At 39.2% G+C, this 18,744-nt stretch overlaps 1 protein-coding gene across 6 annotated transcripts in view; it reads right to left on the reverse strand.

Annotated features, from left to right (window-relative positions):
• AGTPBP1 (ATP/GTP binding protein 1) overlaps window positions 1-16,857 on the reverse strand; it is a 304,355-nt gene extending 287,498 nt beyond the window's left edge. For 4 of the 6 annotated variants that reach the window (XR_005219074.1, XR_005219073.1, XM_037850913.1 and 1 more), the window contains exon 1: window positions 16,678-16,857. The gene's annotated coding sequence lies outside the window, so the exon portion shown is untranslated. The remainder of the gene's footprint in view (window positions 1-16,677) is intronic. The other 2 variants (XM_037850910.1, XM_037850914.1) reach the window with 2 other exon arrangements.
• Between the last annotated feature and the right edge of the window lie 1,887 nt (window positions 16,858-18,744).

An 18,744-nucleotide genomic window follows, 5' to 3' on the forward strand; every position in this document is an offset into this window, starting at 1 on the left:
CTCATCTACATGTCTTGGTTCCAAAAGGAAGAGTGCTTCCACCAGGAAACACAACAATAATCCTATTGAACTGGAAGTTAAGACTGCCACCTAGCCACTTTGGGCTTCTTATGGCTCTGAATCAACAGGCATGGAAGGGGATTACTGTACTGGCTGGGGTGATACATCCTGACTACCAAGGGGAAATAGCACTGCAACTATACAATGGAAGTAAAGAAGAGTTTTCCTGGAATACAGGAGATCCCCTAGGGCGTCTCTTAGTACTACCATGCCCTGTGATTAAAGTCAATGGAAAACTCCAACAACTCAATCCAGGCAGGACTACCAATGGCCAAGAAACTTTAGGAATGAAGGTTTGGGTCACCCCACCAGGCAAAGAACCACAGTCAACTGAAGTGCTTGCTGAGGGTAAAGGGAACATGGAATGGGTAGTGGAAGAAGGTAGTGATAAATATGAACTACGGCCATATGACCAGTTACAGAAACGAGGACTATAACGGCATATTTCCTCCTTCTTTTGGTATGATTATGTTTGTATTTGTCTGTAAAGCAAATATCTTTGCTTTCTTCTCTGTCTTATCCCCTTATCATATGGCATAACCCGTACTGTTCATTTTGCTGTATTTAAGCTAAAGGAAATCAATTTTAAGAGCTAATGTCACCCAAAGACTTGCACCCTATTCTGGAGAGATTTAGCGTGTTTCCAGTTGTATGCTGCACAGCGGAGTATTATTAGGCAAAATATATGTCTGTTATTGTTATCTACTTAGAGATAAAGTATGGTTTTAGGTGATGTGTATAACTGCCAAGTTGACAAGGGGTGGACTGTGATGGTTAGGTTCACGTGTCAACTTGGCCAGGTGATGGTACCCAGCTGTCTGGTCAAGCAAACACTGGCCTAACAATTGCTATGAGGACGTTTCTGGCTGGTTAATAAACCAACAGGCTGATTTATTAAATCATCAGTCAATTGACTGCAGCTGTGACTGATGACTCACCACAGGGTGTGTCTTCCACAATGAGAGAATGCAACTGACTAGATTTCATCCAATTAATCAGTTGAAGACTCATAAGTGACTCAGATAGACGACCTTCTCTTCTTCTTCGGCTGCCCAGTGAAGCGTTTCCTGAGGAGTTCGTCGAAGTTGCCGGTTCATTTCCTGAGGAGTTCATCAGACATATTCCTTGGAGTTGACAGTTTGCTGACTGCTCTACAGAATTTGGACTCGTGCATACCCACAGTTGCATGAGTCACTTTTATAAATTTTATAGTCATAGACACCTCTCATTGATTCCATTTCCCTAGAGAACCCTAACTAATACACTCCCTAAATGGTGTATCTTCCCTAAGAAAAGGGAGGAAGGGCCCAGCTCAAGTGCCTGGCCTCCCTCAGTGAATTCAGACCCCATGGCCTGGGGGGGACAGTGAAAACAGAAATAACTTAACTGTGGCTTCTGACACCCTCAGCCCCTGGCCAGGACAGAATCCACTCAGAATTAAAGGGACCACACCTCTTTACACCAGAGCAGCGCTGCAGGCTGAGAAGCGCCACCTGCTGGGCAGGGTAGTAAAAGCCCAGAGTCTGGAGGCATTACAGGAAAGTCTGACAACCTGCTGGCACTCACCCTCAGGGAAACCTGATATTGAATACAGCCTACTCCTGAAACCTGGGCCCATCTTGCCTAGGAAAATCTGATTGGGGTAGTCAAGGAAACCGGATGCCTAGACAACAAAAAAATTACAAATCACACTAGGAAAAACAAAGATATGGCCCAAAGGAACAAACTGACACTTCAACTGAGAAACAGGTATTGAAACAACTAATTATTAATCAAACAAATCTCATAATCAATTCAAAAATCAAATCAATAAGTTGAGGGAAGATACAGCAAAAGAGATAAAGGATATAAAGAAGACATTGGGCAAATATAAGGAAGAATTCGAAAGTTTGAAAAAATAATTGGCTGAACTTATGAGAATGAAAGGCACAATAAAAGAGATGAAAAACACACTGGAGACATACAACAGCAAATCTGAAGAGGCAGAAGAAAAGATTCATGAACTGCAGGACAGGCCATCTGAAATCCTACACACAAAAGAAAAGAGAGGGAAAAGAATGGAATAATATGAGCAGGGTCTCAGGGAATTGTATCACAACATGAAGCACATGAATGTACATGTCATGGGTGCCCTACAAAGAGAAGTGAAAAGGGGCCGAAAGAATAATGGAGGAAATAATCACTGAAAATTTCCCATCTCTTATGAAAGACATAAAATTACACATCCAAGAAGCACAGTGTACCCCAAACAGAATAGATCAAAACAGACCCACACCAAGACACTTAATAATCAGATTGTCCAATGTCCAAAGACAAAGAGAGAATTCTGAAAGCAGCAAGAGAAAAGCGATCCATCACATACAAGGGAAGCTCAATAACATTATGTGTGGATTTTTCAGTAGAAACCAAGAAGAAAAAGAAGGCAGTGGTATGATATATTTAAGATACTGAAAGAGAAAAAATACCAATGAAGAATTCCAAATCCAGCAAAATTGTCCTTCAAAAATGAGGGAAAGAGAGACATTTGGAGACAGCCATTGAAACCAGAACTGGGACAGAAGGACCAACAATGTCACCATGTGCTTTCCCATGTGACACAGGAATCTCAGATGCCAGAAGCCTTTCCTCACAGAAGTTCTCATAAAATGGTTGTTAGTATATGGTATACATCTGCAGTATTTTAAAAACAGGGCATAAAATTCAAATTTTAACAACATTAAAGATTCCAGGACTATACACTCAAGAGATTCTGGATCACTGGATCTGGGAGAAGGTCTTGACGTCTGCTTTTATAAAAGCTCCAGCAGTGATTTCTAATGTGCATCCAAGGAAAAGAGTCACAGTAGTTAAGAAATAAATGCCCCAATTTTTGACTAGTTCAAATCACTGGAAGTGGGTACTGAAGATAACTTTGACAACTACAGGTACAGACCAGAATGAATCAAGGAAACAATCTTGAAGAAACTATGGGATGGGCAAGCCAGGATGAAGGCAGAGCAAAAAAAGGCTCTGGGTCCCTCCAGAAGAAGAGATTTGAAATATTAGAGAGATTCTCCCTCTGGCTTGAAAAAAGTTGCCATGTTTTGAATAGACCATATGGCTAGAACCTCAGGGCTGCCTCTAGGAACTGACAATAATCCCTTGCCAACATCCAGCAAGAAATCTAGTAAGAAAACAAAGAACTGAAGCCTGCCAACAAAACCTGAACGTGCTTGGAAGATGACCCTAAGCTCCAAATGAAAACTCAGTCTAGCTGTACCTTAATGAGCTATGCCATGGACTACTAACTTCTGAAGCTGTGAGTATGTGGTCTTTTGTTACACAGCAATAAAAAACTAAAACAGTAAAAAAAGAAAAACGGGGAGTTTAAAATATTCTCAAACAGACACTGAGAGAGTTTGTCAACAAGATATCTGCTCTACAGGAAATACTAAAGGAAGCACTACAGACAGATTGGAAAAGACAGGAGAGAGAGGTATGGAGCACAAATTGGGTGATGACAGCACAATAATGTAAGTACACTGAACAAAGCTAACTGCGAGTACAGTTGAAAGAGGAAGGTTATGGGCAAGTAGGACACCAGAAGGAAAGATAGAAGATAAAGACTGGGCCTGTATAACTCAGTGAAACCTAGATTGGTCAACGATTGTGATTAAACGTAGAAATATGTTTTTACATGAGGGAGAACAAATGAACATCAACTTTGCAAGGTGACAAAAATGGGGTGGGGGGGGAATGCAGTCAATGCAATCTACAGTCTATAGTTAACAGTAATGTTACAATATGCTCCCATTAATTGTAACAAAGGCAATATACCAAAGCGAAATGCCTATAAGAGGGGGACATAAGGGAGGGGTATGGGATTCTTGGCATTGGTGGTGTTTTCTGACTTTTTTAATGTATTTTATTTTAATTTTATTTTTTCTTTTGTTACTTTTTAGTTTTCATTCCTTTATTTCTTTTTCTTTTTACTTTTTCCACCTCTTCCTTTTTCTTCGTGGAATAAATAGAAATGTTCTTACATAGACAGTGGTGGTGAATGCATAATATGTGATGATACAGGGAACCACTGATTGTTTACGTAGGATGGAATGTTTGGTGTACGAATGAAACCATCTTAAAAAATAAACAGAGGGATACAAGTGCTGGAGAAAATGTGGAGAAAAGGGATGTACCTAATCACCATTGGTGGGGAAGAAGAATGGTGTAGTCCATTAGGAGGGCAGTGTGGTGGGTCCACACAAAGCTAAGCATGGGATTACAATATGGTCCTGCAACTCAGTTATTGGATATATACTTGGAAGAACTGAAAAGAGGGACATGAATGGCCATTTGCACAGTGGGGTTTATGGTGTCAGCATTCACGATTTGCAGTGGATGGAGGTGGCCTAAGGATATACCGATTAATGAAAGGAATGGCAAACTGTGATGTATACACTGTATACAAGCTCCTACAAGAAGGAATGAAGTTGTGAGGTGAATGGACATTGAGGACAGTAAGTTGAGTGAAATAAACCAGAAATAAAAGAAAAACATTATAATGTCTGTGATGGTTAGGTTCATGTGTCAACTTGGCCAGGTGATAGTACCCAGCTGTGTGGTCAAGCAAACACTGGCCTAACAATTGCTGTGAGGACATTTGAGGCTGATTTATTAAATCATCAGTCAATTGACTGCAGCTGTGACTGATGACTCACCAAAGGGCATGCCTTCCACAATGAGAGAATGCAATTGGCTGGCTTTAATCCAATTAATCAGTTGAAGACTTATAAGCAAGACAGATAGAGGAACTTCACTTCTTCTTCGACTGCCCAGTGAACCATTTCCTGAGGAGTTCATCAAAGTTGCTGGTTCGTTTCCTGAGGAGTTCATCGAACACGTTCATCGAAGATCCCAGTTCATTTCCTGAGGAGTTCGTCGAAGTTGCCAGTTCATTTCCTGAGGAGTTCATCGGACATCTTCCTTGGAGTTGACAGTTTGCTGACTGCTCTACAGAATTTGGACTCGTGCATACCCCCAGTTGCATGAGTCACTTTTACAATTTAATAGTCAGAAACACCTCTCATTGATTCTGTTTCCCTAGAGAACCCTAACTAATACAATGTCTCACTAACATAGACTAATTATAATATGCAAACTCTGAGAATTAACACTGAGAGCATAGGTTATCAGGGGAAGGCTTATTGTATGCGTTCTTAGATTGTAAGCTCTTACAACAGTTATATCTGTTCCTGAGTTGTAATGGTTATTTTCTAAATTCTGAGATGCTAAGCTCTTTGTGTGTAACCTGGTCAATCCCTGTAACTTCCGGTATCTGTGTGACACCTGGGACTCAGAGCCAGAGTCCAGCAGCTATGAAAGTCAGCGCTACCCCATACAGCAAATGTTAATGAGTCTGAAAAAGAGATCAGACTTCAATTAGAGATATGAACAAAATGGACTTGGTTAGGACTAAGGTAAATCAGACTAAAGGGTAAAGGATGATATTAACAGTGTTTTTAAAACTTCAACTTCTCTGTGAGATGAAAGGAAAAGATGTTTATTAGGTGCAAAATCTATATTTTTTTTGTAACACACTATGTAATTTAACTTGTATGGTCATTTTATTCAAACAACATTATTACACGGAACACTGAATAGGTAGTGAAATCTGACTGGTTTGCACAGGTTAGTGTGAAGCCCCCATACATCCCAGAGCAATTTGGGCAAAGAACAAAAATGTATTTGCAAAGCCCCCTTGAAGGACTGGGGGAAAATGTAGAAACATTAAATTTTCCCACCTGGAGAATTAATGATATTCTCACAAGCATTGGGAGCTACCAATCTAGAAGGCTGAGACCTCAATGTTGGGGCTTGCCCTTATGAAGTTTGCTACTGCAAACAAAAGGCTAAGCTTACTTATAATTGTGCCTAAAATTCACCCCAGAGAACCTCTTTTGTTGCTCAGATGTGACCTCTCTCTCTAAGCCAACTCTGCAGGTAAACTCACTGCCCTCCCCATTATGTTGGACATGACTCCCAGGGGTGTAAATTTCCCTGGCAACATGGGACATGACTCACAGGGATGACCTTGGCCTTGGTATCGTGGGATTGAGAAAGCCTTCTTGGACCAAAAGGCGGAAGAGAAATAAAGTAAAATAAAGTTTCAGTGGCTGAGAGATCTCAAATAGAGTAGAGAGGTCATTCTGGAGCTTATTCTTATGCATTATTATAGGTATCCCTTTTTAATTTTTAGTGTATTGAAATAGCTAAAAGGAAATGCCTGAAACCGTTGAACTGCAACTCAGTAGCCTTTATTCTTGAAGACAACTGTATAACTATATAGCTTACACTGTGTGACCATGTGATCGTGCAAACTTTTAGGCACTTGCTCCCTTTATCCAGTGTATCAACAGATGAGTAGAAAAATGAGGACAAAAAGTAAATGAATAATAGGGAAGGATGGGGGTATGGAATGTCTTGGGTGTTCTTTTTTACTTTAACTTTTATTCTTATTCTTTTTTGTGTGTGGTAATGAAAATGTTCAAAAATTGACTGTGACGATAAATGCACTACTATATAATGGTAGACGATAAATGCACTACTATATAATGGTACTGTGAACAACTGACTGGACACCATGGATGATTGTATGGTATGTGAATATATCTCAATAAAATTGAATTTAAAAGAACAAACAAAAGTACAAGCTCCTGGTGCTGTTGTTGGCTCTTCCCCCATCTCCAGAGGCAGCCTTTGCCCCCACTGTAGGCCCCTGACCCTGTTCCAGAGAGAGCAGAGTAATCCCTATGCATGTAATAGGTTGCCTGTGTTTGGTTTTAGAAAGACTAAACCAAGAAACTCATCTATGGCTTGCACTCCCAAAACGCACCCTGCAGGCAAAAGTAGCTTGGAGGCAACTGAAGCAGTGTAAGAATCAATTATGTCAAAGTGGCCTGCGGCAAAGGATTACCTGCTTTAAGTCATACAACAGAGCACCCAGGAGGGGGAGAAAGTCTATTTCATAAGGGGTAGAGGGGACTTTTCTAGTCTGCTAAAGCTGCTATTATGCAAAACACCAGAAATGGATTGCTTTTATAAAAGGGATTTATTCGGTTACAAATTTACAGTTCTAAGGCCATAAAAGTGTCCAAACTAAGGCATCAACAGGAGCATACCTTCACTGAAGAAAGGTCATTGGCGGCCAGAACACCTCTGTCAACTGGGAAGGCATGTAGTTTGTGTCTCCTGGTCCTTGCTCCCAGGTTGTTTCAAAATGGCTTTCTCCAAAATGTCTCTGGGCTTCTGTCTCTCTCAGCTTCTTCTAAGAGTCTCCCCCAGAGTGCCTCTTTGTTGCTCAGATGTGGCCTCTCTCTCTAGCTAAGCCAACTTGGCAGGTGAACTCAATGCCCTCCCCTCTCCATGGGACCCGACTCCCAGGGGTGTAAATCTCCCTGGCAACGCAGGATATGACTCCCAGGGATGAGCCTGGACCCGGCATCCATGGGATTGAGAAAATCTCCTTGACCAAAAAGAAGAAGCAAAATGAAACAAAATAAAGTTTCCGTGGCTGAGAGATTTCAAATGGAGTCTAGAGGTCACTCTGGAGGGCATTCTTTCACACTATATGGATATCCCCTTTTAGGTTTTGGTGTATTGGAATAGCTAGAAGGAAATACCTGAAACTATCAAACTGCAACCCAGTAGCTGTGATTCTTGAAGATGACTGTATATGTAGCTTACACGGGTGATGGTGTGATTGTGAAAGCCTTGTGGCTCACACTCCCTTTATCCAGTGTATGGATGGATAAGCAGAAAAACAGGGTATGATGGGGGGGATGATTTGGGTGTTATTTTTTACTGTCATTTTTAATTCTTCCTGGTGTAAGGAAAATGTTCAAAAATTGGGGTGATGAATGCACAACTTTTTCATGGTACTGTGAACAGCTGATTGTACACCATGAATGACTGTATGGTATGTGAATATATTGCAATAAAACTGAATTTTTAAAAAATCATAAAAAAAATTAACTCAAAATGGATGAAAGACCTAAATATAAGAACAAAAATTTAAAACTTCTAAAAGAAAACAAAGGAAAGAATCTTCTGGATCTTGTCTTAGGCTATGGTCTTTTAGACTTTACACCAAAACCACAAGCAACAAAAGAAAAAATAGAAAAATGGTACTTCATCAAAGTTATAAATTTTTGTGCAAACAACTTCATCGACAAGTAAAAAGATAACCCACAAAATGGGAGAAAATATTTGGAAATCACATATCTGATAATGATTTCATATCCAGTATGAGAAAGCCTACAACTCAATAACAAAAAAAAAAAAAAAAACAATTTAAAAATGGGCAAAGACTTGAACAGATGTTACTCCAAAGATAATTATACAAATAGTAAAAACGCACATAAAAAGATGTTAACATCATAGCCATTAGGGAAATGCAAATCAAAACCACAGTGAGACACCATTTCAAACCCACTATAATGGCTACTATTCTAGCTTGCTAACGCTGCCGGAATGCAAAACACCAGACATGGATTAGCTTTTATAAAGGGGGTTTATTTGTTTACACAGTTACAGTCTTAAGGTCACAAAGCATCCAAGGTAACACATCAGCAATCGGCTACCTTCACTGGAGGATGGCCAATGGCATCCGGAAATGTTAGCTTGGAAGGCATGTGGCTGGCATCTGCTTGCTCCCAAGTTGAGTTTCAAATGGCGTTCTCCAAAATGTCTGCATCAGCTTCCAACAGCCATCTTCAAAATGTCTGTCTCAGCTCCAGCTCACTATGAGCTCCTTCTGTCTGAGCTTATATAGTGCTCCAGTAAACTAAACAAGGCCCATGCTAAATGGGGGGGCCAAACTTTTATGGAAATTATCCAGAGTTATCACCTACAGTTGGGTGGGTCACATCTCCATGGACACTGAACCAACAGGTTCCAACTCAATCCACACTAATACGTCTGCCCCCACAAGAATGCATTAAAGAATATGGCTTTTTCTGGGGGACATAAATGTACAAACCCGCACAACCACTATTAAAAAAACAGAAAATAAGCATTGGAAAGGATGTGGAGAAATAGGAACACTCATTCATTGCTGGTGGGAATATAAAATGGTGCAGCTGTTGTGGAAGACAATTTGGAGGTTCCTCAGAAAGTTAAGTATAGAATTACCATATAACCCAGCAATCCCACTTCTAGGTACAGACCCAAAAGAATTAAAGCAGGGACTCAAGCAGATATTTGTACTCTGACATTAACAGCAGCAGTATTTACAACTGCCAAAGATGGAAGCAACCCAAGTGCCCATCAACAGATGAATGGATAAACAAAATGTAGTACATATATACAATGGAATATTATTTCACTGTAAAAAGGAATGACCTTCTGATACACGCAACAAAATAGATGAACCTCAAAGACATCATGTCAGTTAACATTATTTCAGTTAAAATAAGCCAGAAACAAAAGGGCAAATATTGTATGATATCAGTGATATGAGATAATTAGAATAAACAAACTCACAGATTCAGAATCTAGAATACAGGATAACAGGGGACGGGATGGGGTAGGGAATAGGGACTTAAGACTTAAAATACACAGTTTCTATTTGGGATGAATGAAAACATTTTGGTAATGGATGGTGGTAATGGTAGCACAACCTGTGAATGTAATTAACACCATTGAATTTTAGGTTGTATATATGTTAGAATAAAAATTAAAGAAAAATACAGAACTGTACAATACAGTGAATCCTATGTAAACTACAGCCTATAGTTAATAGTACAACTATAAAATTCGTACATGAATTGTATCAAAGGTACCACACTAATGCAAAGTGTTAATAATGGTGGGGTAGGGGTGTATATGGGAATTCTGCAATTTCTGCATGATTTTTCTGTAAACTCACAACTTCTCTAATTAAAAAAAATTTAAAAGAAAGTCAATCTAAATCTTCCAAATGCTGTATGACTTACCTTGCTTAAATAATCTGGTCTAGTTCCCATCCAACCATAACAACTTCACTATTTTACTTTCATCTGTTTTACAAATGGGTCTCCCTATAAGGTACTATTTGACAAGCTTCCACTGTTTAAAAATGTTTAGAAAATATTGCTCTAGTCCACAATGACAACCTTTGCTATTAAATACCATATATTGCTCTTGTTGGAGTGGATGTGAGAACATGGGAAGACTGTAGATGAAGATATCAGTAGCTGGTTCTACAAAAGGGAATGAGGGGAAACAAGTACATCGAAAAGCCATCATCTTTTATCAGCCTTCTCTAAAATACTTAATGAACTTAAAGAAAATTACTCTTAGAGAATACATTCAAAGGGAACTCTATTCCCCCACACCAGCTATGTCATTGCAATAGAGAGTGGCAAATCCTGTGTATTTAATAAGAAACATCACAAAGCAGATGTCCACAACCTTGGTGGCACTGCTAAAGGAAAAAAGTGAGAAATTCTGAGGGAGAAAGGCAAATAAATATCTATAGTCTAAAAGAAAGGGGAGTAACATTCCCTAAAATAGTCAGAGATTATTACCTCAACCTGACATTTAAACTGAGAGAGAGATATTGGATATGGCTGTTTTAAATTAACCTAGTCTGGATTACTATGTTAAAGTTTATAGCATCTTCCATTTACCTTACTCATATGCTATTTTATGAATGTTTTAGCCCAATCTGCAAGCAGGCAAGTATATATTCACCTATTCTTGTCATCAAAAAATTCAGGTAAAAGTAAAACCAAAGCAACCTTATACCATTTCTGATCATCCACCTGCATTCAAAACATGCAAGTTTCACAGACTATTCCACAGAGTTGTTCAGACATTTACAAAAGGCCTAACTTGTTTTGATGTGTAAAGTTTTAATTATACTAAGAATAAAGGAGTTTTACCATTTCGGGAGGAGCAACTCATTATAATTAATTTAATAATTTATTTAAAATAACTCTTCCCCCCACCCAGATTCCAACTGACTATTTTTAGACTTTTGAAACAACTGCCAAATTTTCTGAGTTTGTATAGGTGACAGATGAAATTAAAATTCTTACCTTGAACACACTTTTCCCTGTCCCCAGTCTATGACTCTGATCTATTAAAATGATTTAGGTGTGTGTTTGTGTGTTTTGTTTTTTTTTAAAGTACCACAGCCCAAAGCCAGCTCCTGCTAATATCACAATAAAAATCAAAATATAAACCTTTTCAAATACCTAAAAGAAAAAAAAAACTAAGTTTCAAATGCAAATACATAAACATGGGAACCCTACTTTGTGTATTTTATGCATGACATTTCTGTAAACCTAAAACTTCTTTAATTAAAAAAATGCAAATATATATTAAGCGCTTCTGCTACATACTGAATTACAATGGTTGGTGGCTGTCTCAGGAAAAGCGCTGTGTAACCGTTTGAGATGAAAGGTTAAACTAGCCTCATTTTTCATGAAACACCATTTTTCCTTAAAGAATGACCAACAGACTATGGTAATGGTAATCAGACTTGGTATACCGGCAAAGGTTTTCTCAGAAATTAACAAAGTGAGACTGTTACTTCAGGGAAACAACTGACAAATATTTGTTGCCAATGATAAAAGTTGAGCTTTCAAGAAAAAAATGAAAATTCTGAAAAACTCATATCCAGCACCATTTCATGACCTTGACAGCTTCCGAATACTGAAAGAGGTTTCTAATGGAATGGGTGGTGATAGTAACAAAAGTGATTTTTTAATATTGTATAATGAAATGTATCAACATTTGGAAGATCTTAATAGCTCACTGAACCAATATTTTCCAAATGACCAAGGTATGGTGTCACAAATTAAGGCATAGGATTCAAAGTTCAGACAAAAGGATTTTAATGTAACAAAGTATGAAAAATCCATTGATATGGTTTCAGATTCCATGCTGCAACTATCCTTTAAGAAACTACCACTCATTGAGTTTTGATGTATTATTAAAGAAGGAAATCCACAATTATCTGAAAAGGCTATTAAAATGCTCCTTCCTTTTCCCAGTTATTAAATTTGTGAGGCTGGATTTTCTCCATATACTTCAATCCAAATAATATATCGTAAAAAACTGAATGCAAAAGCAGATAAGAGAATCCAGCTGTATCTATTCAACCAGACATTTAGGGATTTACAATAATGCAAAACAATGCCTTCTCACTGTTATATTTTTGTTTTGTTTTGAAAAAATGATTGTTTTCTATTAAAAATGTATTATTAATATTAATATATAATGAGTTACCCTTCGATCCAGCAATTTCCTCCTTGGTATATACCCAGAAGATCTGAAAGCAGTGACACAAACAGATATTTGCACCCCAATGTTCACAGCGGCATTATTCCCAATTGCCAAGAAATGGAAACAATCCAAATGTCCTTCAACAGATGAGCGGATAAACAAAATGTGGTATATACACAAAATGGAATACTTGGCAAGAGTAAGAAGGAACGAGGTCGTGAAACATATGACAACATGGATGAACCCTGAAGACATAATGCTGAGTGAAATAAGCCACGCACAAAGAGAGAGATACTGTATGTTACCACTAATGTGAACTGTGTGAAAAATGTAAAATAACTATTTTATTTTGTAGAATGTAGGGGACCTAGAGATAGACAGCAACTACTAAAGGGGGAACGATAATCTAATAAGAACAGATAAACTACTGAGAATAATTTCAATGTTATGGGAATGAATGCTTAGGAATCAGTATGGTTTGCAAATTTTCTTGGTAGGGAGATGTTGGAAGCCATGTAGTTATTTTAGGTTATTTGTTTTTCTTATTCCTTTGTTTTGTTTGAATTGGTTTTTTTCTTGTTAATTTTTTGATAAAGTAAAAAAAGCTATTGCATTCTTAAAAAACAGCTTCAATGTAGTTAGTTTAGGTTATTTGTTTTTTTCTTATGCCTTTGATTATGGTTTGTTAATTTTCTTGGGGTTTGGTAGGGACACGTTGGAAGCAATGCAGTTATTTTAGGTTATTTGTTTTTCTTATTCCTTTTTTTGTTTGAATTGTTTTTTTTTCAACTTTTTGATAAAGTAAAAAAAAAGCTATTGCAAAAAATATATATAATGGGCTCATAACTGTCATTTTTAAATGAATTAGTAAAAATTTTTGTATTTCTCTGTTTTGTCATACAACATATATAGATAGCTATAATCCATAAAATCTCTTTGAAGCCCTCAGTAATTTTCTTAAGATTGTAAAAAGGTCTTGAAACCAGACAGTTTGAGAACACCTGATTTAAAGAACAGAGGATTAATCTGATACTAAAAACCAAGAAGAACAAGGAGTTCATAAAATCATTAATAGTAATGAAAGCCTTCCTAGGTAGAGAATAGGGAGATAATGCTTAAATTGTATAGAATTTCTATTTGGGTTGGCTGTAAAATTTTGGTAATGGATGGTAACTATGGTAGCACAACATTGTGAATGTAATTAACAGCACTGAATTATATATGTGAATGTGGTTAAAAGGGGAAATTTTAGGTCCTATATATGTTACTAGAATACAAATTAAAAGCAAAAACATAGGACTGAACAACCCAATGAACCCTACTGTAAATGATGGACTACAGCCAATAGTACAATTACAAAAATGTTCTTTCATGAATTGTAACAAATACACCATAATAATGTAAGATGTTAATAATAGGTGAGCATATGCAAACTCTATTTTCTGTATTTTATGCACAATATTTCTGGAAACCTACAACTTCTCTAACAAAAAACTGTTAAAAAAAGAAATGAAAACTTTCCTAGGAAAATTACATCAAAGTTGAAGAGGAAGACAACTTCAAATCAAATCACTACATACAATATTAATGATGAAACAAAACAAAACAAAACAAAAGAATGCTTAAATGGAAATGATTTGTATATCCTGGACACATGCAAAATCCTGACCAAAGAAATACATATATCCCTTTTATCTATTTTAATAGGTATTATTTTTGATGGCAGCACATGACAGTCAAAGAAACTCTCAATCACAAACTCAAAAACAGGTGATTAAAATAGCAGCCATCACCAACATAAGGGAGACAATCCAAGGTTCTGTCAGAAGGGACACACACAGATACTTCAGCAGCTCTGGAACAGCATCCCCAGAACACCCAGCTCAGGGTCTAGCTGTTCTATTTAAAACTGACTTATCATGCTTCCAAGGCAGGACACAGAGACTAAGCTCCCATTTAGCCCCAAAGGAGCTAATGGGGCATAGTGGAATTAATCTGCACTAATAATGCCCTATCAGACCAGAGTCCTTTTTCAGGTTACTAGATCCCTTGGAAGACTGACGAAAAGTAACAATAATAATAATTACTGAGCACTTACTATGTGTCAGGCAATGTGGGCTAAGCACTTTACAACTATTAACTCATTCAATCTTAAGGGTATGTACGATTATTATCCACATCTTTAGGTGAGAAAATTGAAGCATAAAGAGGATAAATCACTTGCCTAAAGAAAAGCCAGGTTAAAAACCCAGCGGACCAGGCTCCAAGGTCCAACAAGCATAGTAACCAAAAATAACTTAGAAGGTTACAATTTGGTGCCCATCCTAAACGGTCTCTTAGATTGTAAGCCATTGCCTAAGGGAAGCTCCCAACTTGCACGGGGCTCTCTGATAGGCTCTCTGATAGGTTCATCCCTTAGTATTCACTCAGTGTTCAACTTCCAGGTAGTGGGGACTTCAAGCAAGAACAGATTTTGGAAAGTGAATATTTTGGAGAAGGTTAAAAAAAAATCTAAAATGTAAATTACATAACTTCACAAGTTCTCAGAGGTCTTTTTCCACTGCTAGTGGAGGTAAAACCATTGTTATATAGCAGCCTGGGTAGACTTCTAAAGAAAATAATGCCTCAATTCACGTCAACTGGAAAAGTTTTATAAAAATTGCTTCTACAAAAGTTTAAATTAACATTAACACATTTAAATGTTCTACATGTTTGCTAACTCCAAGAGTAGCTTTAAGCCTACCCCTTCATTTCAGAGTTCACAGTGAGGCTACAGTTCTAAGTATATGATGAATTTATTCAAAGGAAAGTTATGAGGCCATTAAAAATGAACCTATAACTTCATGACAGAATTTAACTCAAGAGAAGTGGAATGGCAAACTGAACAAGACATAATAGAACTTTGACTTAAGGATGAGAGATAAGGAGTGGATAAGGTGCAGCTAACTGTCTCACAGTAATTCTACATAGGAAATACTTATGCTTAGATCTTTAAAGAGTTGTTTGGTTTTGCTTAATAGCTGGCACATGTTTTAAAATATGTACCATTTAAAGAGCTTTAAATAAAGTACTTCTTTTTTGGCCTAGTGAACTGAAAACATTCCACAATACAATTACAAAAATAACTTTTTGGTTTTCTCAGAGGGAAAAAAAAAAGGCAAGTTGTAACAACAATTCAGAGGTTGATGAGGAAAGTGATAACTCAATTTACATAAAGATTAAAACACGGACATAAAATGTAAGTGAAAATGAGTGATCAAAAAGACTGTTCAAGTCCTTTCTTATTACCAATTGTCACCCATTATAATTAAACCCTGCTACAATGTTGAACACCTGAAACAAAAAAAAAAAAAAAAAAAAACACCACCACACAGAATATTGCCAAAGACAATTTCCGCTAAAGTTACAATGTGTTTGGCTAGCCACAGTGCTAGACCTTCACACACTTAAGGAAGCAGTACTAAAAGGGAAATGGGCTTTACATTATCAAGATACATCAATTACACTATCATGTATTAAAACTCCATTCTATAATGGGGAAATGGATGAAAAGGACACCTACTAACTCAAAACTGGACTGGTACTAACAAGAGGTTTAAATGACACAAGAGGAGAAAAGTCCCATAAAGTCAGGGAAGCCTTTGCGAGCATTTGGGTTTCAGGAGTTCTTTAATACTTGCAACTAGGAACCCGCAACTCAGGAAGGAAGGCAGGGGCGGAACTCTGCACTGTCATCTAGGATGATCTGATTCAAGTGCAAATCAAACCCACAAGGCGACAAGTGGTCAACAGAGAACACACCTCAGCACAAACCATCTAGTGTGAGGAGGCAACCGTAACCATCTCTGATCTCAAACCAAATCCCACCTCGTGCCTCTGCCCCATACCCCTGGATTTCCAAAGCACCAGGGTCCCGGATTCGGCCAGCGAGCTTACAAAAAGGGTGGGTACCGGGGGCGGGGCGTGCTCGCCCCCCGGCTCTGCTCCCCGCCTTAAGGCGGCGGCTGTAGCTCGAGGCCTTGGAGAAAACGCAGGACACGGGAGGAGCCGCCCCTCCGCAGGACTGGGGTGGGAAGAGGGGGCGACTAAGCGTCCGAAGGTGGGGGCAGGGTGCGGCGCTTTCCAGAAGCCAGCTGAACCTCCAAACCTTGAGGAGTTTCCCTCAAGAACATGTCCACCTGCGCCCCCTAAAAGATTCGCGTTACACAATCTGTCAGGTAAAGGGCGGAGGGGTCTCAAGGAACAGATCGCGGCGACAGAATCGCCCCGCCCCCGGCTCCCCCGCGGCCCGGGACAGTGCAGGGGCAGCCGAGCGGCGACCGAGGGGCCGCCCGCCCCGACGCGCGGATGGCGGAGGGGTGCTCTCACCGGTAAAATGGGGCGCTGGCAGGGATGGGCCGAGGTGCAGCACCCGGCTCGGCGCTCGAGGCGCCGGCAGCTCCTCTCTGGGAACACGGCGGATCCCACGCCGCCAGCCGCCCGGTGTTTTCATACAAATCCCGGTGGCAGGCGAAGCAGAGGCGGCGGCGGTGGCGGCGGCGGAACCTGCCGCATCCCGGGCAACGTCAGCGCGGCGCCCCGCCCACCGCACGCCCAGGCCCGCCGGCTTGCGCGCGCCAAGCGAGATGGAGGGCGGAGCGCACGCGCGAGCGCGCAGGCCTCGCCCAAAGCGGCGAGATGAGGAGAGGCTGCGCGCGCAGCTGTGCGGTTCCCACAGCTAATGCAGGAGACTGCGCGGCCGTAGCCCAACCGAACCGTTTATGGGTCCGTGCGCGGTTGCTCATGTTAGATCCCCTTCTGTACGCCCCAACGAGGTCCCCGCCTCTCCCCAAAAAAGAGCCGGTGCTCACCCCCCCACCATCTTAAGAGGATTTAGCCGCAGCGAACAAGCGTTTCTTACCTCTCCCCACGTGCTGCCGAGGGTCTCATCGGACCCTGGGGACCGCGGTAATGCGTAGACCTGCCTTGACCTCAAGGAGAATCAAACATAAGAGGCTGAAAGGGACGTGCTGGTAGCACAGCTGGGTTCCTAGAAAACGACGAAATTGCATCTTGTGGCCAAATCTCAATAAATTAGATGCCTGAATGCTGCAGCGAATAAAATAGCTAGCTGATTTTTTCTTCTTTGTAACATTCCTACATATAGTCACGAAAATGGTAATACTAAATTGGCCATTGATGTAAAAACCGGAATGTTTTATCTGAGCCAAGGCAATGTGTCAGAGATTAAATACTGATACATCCTTCTGTTGTGACTTAGTTAAATACACTGTAATATTTAAAAATCTTGACATTATTTACCTTTTTTTAGAGCATGGATCATTTTTGCTGTGTTTTTGGTAGCTCTGGCAAAGAATGTAAAATTATTAGAGCTGACCAGGGAAAAAAATCAAAATTCGTGAGGTTTTTGTTTTGTTTTCTCATCGTGTTTAAACAAAAGTAAGCGAGTGTGAAGGGGACTGGGAAAGTAATCCAAAATACACCACATGTGCCGCTTGTCGTCTGCTACCTTGGCAGATGGCTACTCAGGTGAATAAGAGACTGCCGTTTTTGTGTCATCGTTTCCCCATCGTGAGCACCACAAGGTTAGGTTACAGTATATTTAATAATTTTTAAACAATTACACTTCCAAACTATCCAATCTGAAAAGCATTATCTAAGAACATCTAATTATATAAGCATATTTAACACCGTATAGAAATTAAATACAGCAAACATGCATGAAACTTTATTCCTAAATGACTAAATCTGTAATATAAAAGTATAGAAGTAAACGTGGATGTGTGTACTTGTAGAATTTGAATTACACATCAACAGTGCACTTTAGTGTGGTTTGATGGCCAAGCCACAGACCCACAAGATTAACCCACGCAACTAGGTAAAAAGCAGATATTCCAGTTGGTCTGTACTATTTAAAACAGCTTACTGGAGAAACCTTATTATGATACATAAAATTAAATATAAATAACTTCCAGATGTAAGTCAGAGTCTGACAATATATGATACTAATTTAACTGGGATTCCTGAAATTTGTATAGTCAGTGCCTGGTAGGTATTCAATATACAGTTTGTTTATGTCACCTTGGGAAAGATCCCTATTTGGGAAGGGAAAGGTAAGCATTGGAATCCAACTATATGTTTCTCTGTTGTGCTGATTTCCCTACTTTCATGCCTTTAATACAGTAAGAGATAAAATGCAACAATAATAAGAGATCAAAATATAACAAAACTATATAGGCATAAGGTTTAGAACAGTCATGGGCCTCTCAAAAGTCTGCAGCAATTTCCATCTGGAACCATAAGTGTCAATGTAACCGAGAAGTTAGGATTTAAGGACTGATTATGATTACTGAATCATTATGTAGATATTCCTTTTTACTCTCTGGTATATTAGAGTAGACAAAGGGAAATATCTTAATTTCTGCAATGTAATCC

Source organism: Choloepus didactylus, chromosome 10 (assembly GCF_015220235.1).
Source record: "Choloepus didactylus isolate mChoDid1 chromosome 10, mChoDid1.pri, whole genome shotgun sequence".
Taxonomy (NCBI): Eukaryota; Metazoa; Chordata; class Mammalia; order Pilosa; family Megalonychidae; genus Choloepus; species Choloepus didactylus.